At 40.8% G+C, this 5,511-nt stretch overlaps 1 pseudogene; it reads right to left on the reverse strand.

Moving 5' to 3' along the window:
* Nucleotides 1–4,494: 4,494 nt before the first annotated feature.
* Nucleotides 4,495–5,511, reverse strand: part of LOC110314932 — a 4,223-nt pseudogene continuing 3,206 nt past the window's right edge.

Consider the following 5,511-nt stretch of genomic DNA (forward strand, 5'->3'; position numbering starts at 1 on the left):
GAGAATCCATCCCATCATCAGCCACCAAACCCAGATACTAATGCACATGCCAGCAAAATTCTGCTGAAGGGACGCTGATATAGCGGCCTCTTGTGGGGCTATGCCAGTGCCTGGCAAACATAGAAGTGGATGCTCACAGTCAGCTATTGGATGGAACACAGGGCCCCCAATGGAGGAGCTAGAGAAAGTACCCAAGGTGTTGTAGGTGCATTAACCCATCTGATCCTGGGATTTTTTTTTTTTTTTGGTTGGGAGACTATTAATGAGAGCTTCTATTTCATTAGGGGATATAGGACTGTTTAGGTCATTAATCTGATCCTGATTTAATTTTGCTACCTGGTATCTGTCTAGGAATATGTCCATTTCATCCAGATTTTCCAGTTTTGTTGAATATAGCCTTTTGTAGTAGGATCTGATGATGTTTTGGATTTTCTTAGGTTCTATTGTTATGTCTCCATTTTCATTTTTGGTTTTGTTAATTAGAATACTGTCCTTGTGCCCTCTAGTTAGTCTGGCTAAGGGTTTATCTATCTTGTTGATTTTCTCAAAGAACCAGCTCCTGGTTTGGTTGATTCTTTGAATAGTTCTTTTTGTTTCCACTTGGTTGATTTCATCCCTACCTTTGCTTATTTCCTGCCATCTACTCCTTTTGGATGAGTTTGCTTCCTTTTGTTCTAGAGCTTTTAGGTGTGTCGTCAAGCTGCTAGTGTGTGCTCTCTCTTGTTTCTTTTTTGAGTCACTCAGAGCTATGAATGTTCCTCTCAGGAATGCTTTCATTGTGTCCCATCACTTTGGGTGTGTCGTGGCTTCATTTTCTTTCTTTTTTTTTTTCAGTACTTTATTAGATATTTTCTTCATTTACATTTCAAATGCTATCTTGAAAGTCCCCTATACCCTCCCCTGCCCTACTCCCCTACCCATGCACTCCCACTTCGTGGCCCTGGCATTCCCCTGTACTGGACATATAAAGTTTGTGGCTTCATTTTCATTAAACTCTAAAAAGTCTTTAATTTCTTTCTTTATTTCTTCCTTGACCAAGGAATCATTGAGTAGAGTGTTGTTTAGCTTCCATGTGAATGNTGGCTTTCTATTATTTATGTTGTTATTGAAGATCAGCCTTAGTTCGTGGTGATCTGATAGGATGCATGGGATAATTTCAATATTTTTGTATCTGTTGAGGCCTGTTNTGTGACCANTTATATGGTCAATTTTGGAGAAGGTACCATGAGGTGCTGAGAAGAAGGTATATCCTTTTGTTTTAGGATAAAATGTTCTGTAGATATCTGTTAAATCCATTTGTTTCATAACTTCTGTTAGTTTCACTGTGTCTCTGTTTAGTTTCTGTTTCCAGGATCTGTTCATTGATGAGAGTGGGGTGTTGAAGTCTCCCACTATTATTGTGAGAGGTGCAATGTGTGCTTTGAGCTTTACTAAAGTTTTTTTAATGAATGTGGATGCCCTTGCATTTGGAGCATAGATATTCAGGATTGAGAGTTCATCTTGAAAGATTTTACCTTTGATGAGTATGAAGTGCCCATCCTTGTCTTTTTTGATAACTTTGGGTTGGAAGTTGATTTTATTCGATATTAGAATAGCTACTCCAGCTTGTTTCTTTGGACCATTTGCTTGAAAATTCTTTTCTAGCCTTTCACTCTGAGGTAGTATCTGTCTTTTTCCCTGAATGTGTTTCCTGTAAGCAGCAAAATGTTGGGTCCTGTATGTGTAGCCAGTCTATTAGTCTATGTCTTTTTATTTGGGGAATTGAGTCCATTGATATTAAGAGATGTTAAGGAAAAGTTATTGTTGCTTCCTGTTATTTTTGTTGTTAGAGTTGGTTTTCTGTTCTTGTGGCTGTCTTCTTTTAGGTTTGTTGAAGGATTACTTTCTTGCTTTTTTAGGGTGTAATTTCCTTCCTTGTGTTGGTGTTTTCCCTTTATTATCCTTTGAAGGGCTCGATTCATGGAAAGGTACTGTGTGAATTTAGCTTCGTCATGGAATACTTTGGTTTCTCCATCTATGGTAATTGAGAGTTTTGTTGGGTATAGTAGCCTGGTCTGGCATTTGTGTTCTCTTAGTGTCTGTATAACATCTGTCCAGNNTCTTCTGGCTTTCATAGTCTCTGGTATGAAGTCTGGAGTAATTCTAATAGGTCTGCCTTTCTATGTTACTTGACCTTTTCCCTTACTGCTTTTAATATTCTATCTTTATTTAGTGCATATGTTGTTCTGATTATTATGTGTTGGTAGGAATTTCTTTTGTGGTCCAGTCTATTTGGAATTCTATAGGCTTCTTGTATGTTCATGGGCATCTCTTTCTTTAGGTATGGGAAGTTTTCTTCTATAATTTTGTTGACGATATTTACTGTCCCTTTAAGTTGAAAATCTTCATTCTTGTCTACTCCTATTATCTGTAGGTTTGGTCTTCTCATTGTGTCCTGGATTTCCTGGATGTTTTGAGTTAGGATCTTTTTGCATTTTGGATTTTCTTTGATTGTTGTGTCCATGTTCTCTACGGAATCTTCTACATCTGAGATTCTCTCTTCCATCTCTTGTATTATGTTGGTGATGCTCACATCTATGGTTCCTGATTTCTGTCCTAGGATTTCTATCTCCAGACTTGTTTCACTTTGGGTTTTCTATTTTGTTTCTACTTCCATTTTTAGATCCTGAATTGTTTTGTTCAATTCCATCACCTGTTTGGTTGTGTTTTCCTGTAAATCTTTAAGGGATTTTTGTGTTTCTTCTTTAAGGACTTTTACCTGTTTACAGTGTTCTACAGTGTTCCCCTGTAGTTCTTTAAGGGACTTTTGTGCTTCCATTTTAAGGCCTTCTACCTGTTTAGCCGTGTTCTCCTGTGTTTCTTTAAGTGAGTTATTAATGTCCTTCTTAAAAATCCTCTACCAGCATCATGAGATGATTTTAAATTCAAATCTTGCTTTTCAGGTGTGTTGGGGTATCCAGGACTCGATATGGTGGGAGTGCTAGGTTCTGATGATGCTGAGTGGTGGGCACTCCTATTGAAACTAAACAGTGGCATCCAGTTCGGGGAAACAGAAGTTTTCTGTTAGTAAGATTGTTATGTTTACCTTTTGCCATCTGGTAATCTCTGGCATTAGTTGTTATAGCTGTCTCTGAGAGCTTGTTCCTCCTGTGATTCTGTTAGCCTCTGTCAGCACTCCTGGTAGTCCAACTCTCTCCTGAGTCTCAGTTGTCAGAGTACTCTCTGCAGCCAAGTGCACAGAGTTCTGGAGCTCAGCTCTGCCTCCTGGCTGAAGATGTCAGCCTGAAAGGGACCCTGTCCCAAAAGCTAAGTCACTTCTGCCACCCAGTGCTCTCCTGCACAGACTGGTCTCTTTGGATGCTCTCCTGTGTGGACTGGTCTCTTTGGGATCTGGGATACAAGATGGCATTCCTACCAGGTCTGGACAGAGTTCTCCCTGGGACCACCTCTCCTCTGGTGGGGAAAGAGCACAGGAGTCTGGGTCTCAGCTCTGCCCTCTGGCCAAAGATGCAGGCCTAAAACGGACCCTGTCCCAGAAGCTATGTCGCTTCTGCCCCACCTATGACACTCTTAATAATATTCTATACTTACAGATAGGAGCCTAGCATAACAGTCTTCAGAGAGGCTTTTACCCATCATCTTATGGAAACAGATTCAGTGATCCAAGCCAAATATATAGGCGGGGCTCAGGGAATCTTGTGGAAGTGTAGGAGGAAAGATTGAAAGAGGAAGAGAAGTCAGGACACACACACACACACACACAGAGAGAGAGAGAGAGAGAGAGAGAGAGAGAGAGAGAGAGAGAGAGAGAGAGAGAACAAAATAAAATAACCTAGGCACATAGGGCTAACAGAGACCTAGTCCCCCTATGCATATGTAACAGATATTCAGAATGATCCTCATGTAGGAACTCTAGGAGGAGGGCTGTTTTTAACTATTGCCAGCCTTTGGATCCCTTTCCCCTAACTGGATGTCACTGTTTAGCTTCAATAGAAGTGCCCAGCCCTATAACTTCATACAGCAAGGTATATTGCTATCCATAACATGTCTCTTCTCCTCTGAGGAGAAAGAGAGGGGGTATAGGGGAATTGGAGTTGAGGAGGGACTGAAAGGAGAGGAGTGAGGGGAAGATATGATCTCTATGTTAAGTAAATAATTAAATTAATGAAAAAAGAGGAGTTATAAAAAAGATAGCTGTGAATTCATGGGATGATTGCCTTTCTTTCTTTGCTTTCTTGGTTTTTAACCTCCATTCCTGCAGTTTCTGTTTTCTTTGAGGAGGGGGGAGATACTTGAGCCTGGGTGGATCTCTGTATCATCTACTCTCCTCGATCCCTCTCTGAAGTCTGAGTCTCTATTGAACACATGGCAAACACCCTGCTTAAGTTCTCTTACAGTGGATGTTGCAGTACTGATTCATCTTGTCTGTTCATAAAGAAGGTTTTTCAACACATTTTTGCTGAATAGAGGTTTTTTTTAACTTAATCAAGTTGTCTAGATTGTTTGGAATTTTGCTTGTGGCATACAGCAGCGGAAGAGAACAGAACAAGGATCCTTAGGATCTCTAATGATCAAGAGTAAAGGAGAGATAGTTGAAAGCCTTCAGTCAAGATTTCACTGATACCTCTCAACCAGAGGTGAAAATCCACAAATTTAATGTGACATAAATTACAAGTACAATCCAGGAGCTAAAAGCTCACAAATGTGACCACCAGCATCAGGATGGTGTGGGTTGCTCTGGTCTCAGCATAGCATCTGCGGCCCTGATTAGGAGAGCGAATGTGCTGTAGCCTCTGGTGGTGTCTGTTCAGGTGAATTACCATGGAGACACTGGTCCAGACCATAATGCTCATGAACATGGTGTCATGGGCAAACCACATGAAGCTCATGTCTATACTGAAACCAGGGTTAGAGCAAACCCACTTGCTTTGAGAATCAGCATTACCCTGCTTTTTTGTGGACCTCTGACATTCATTGGAATGTAAGCATTATTTAAGACACCAAACAAACACCCGGGCGTGGTGGTGCACGCCTTTAATCCCAGCACTTGGGAGGCAGAGGCAGGTGAATTTCTGAGTTCAAGGCCAGCCTGGTCTACAAAGTGAGTTCCAGGACATCCAGGGCTATACAGAGAAACCCTGTCTCAAAAAAAAACTAAAAAAAAAAGACACCGAACAACCAACAGCTGTAAGAAGAATAACTCAAGACCTTGGGGGACATATCTCTAAGCATCACTTAACCCCAGTTACTGGGAGCAATAGTGACAAATTGGTAGGTGCTAAGTGCATAAGTGGAGCACATGTTTGTGCTTCAAGCCACCAAGGGAAAAAAGAACCCAAGTTTACATTTGAGGTCTGTTAGGGGGTCCCTTGGAACAAAAGGTGTCATATCATTTGGAAATATGAAGCTGAGGAGAATGAAGACATTGGACACAGACATGTTGGTTAGAATGAACTGTATGGAGACAAAATTTAGAGCTAAGATGAAAGGATGGACTATCCAAAGACTACC

Source organism: Mus pahari, unplaced genomic scaffold (genome assembly GCF_900095145.1).
Source record: "Mus pahari unplaced genomic scaffold, PAHARI_EIJ_v1.1 scaffold_10799_1, whole genome shotgun sequence".
NCBI classification, from domain to species: domain Eukaryota; kingdom Metazoa; phylum Chordata; class Mammalia; order Rodentia; family Muridae; genus Mus; species Mus pahari.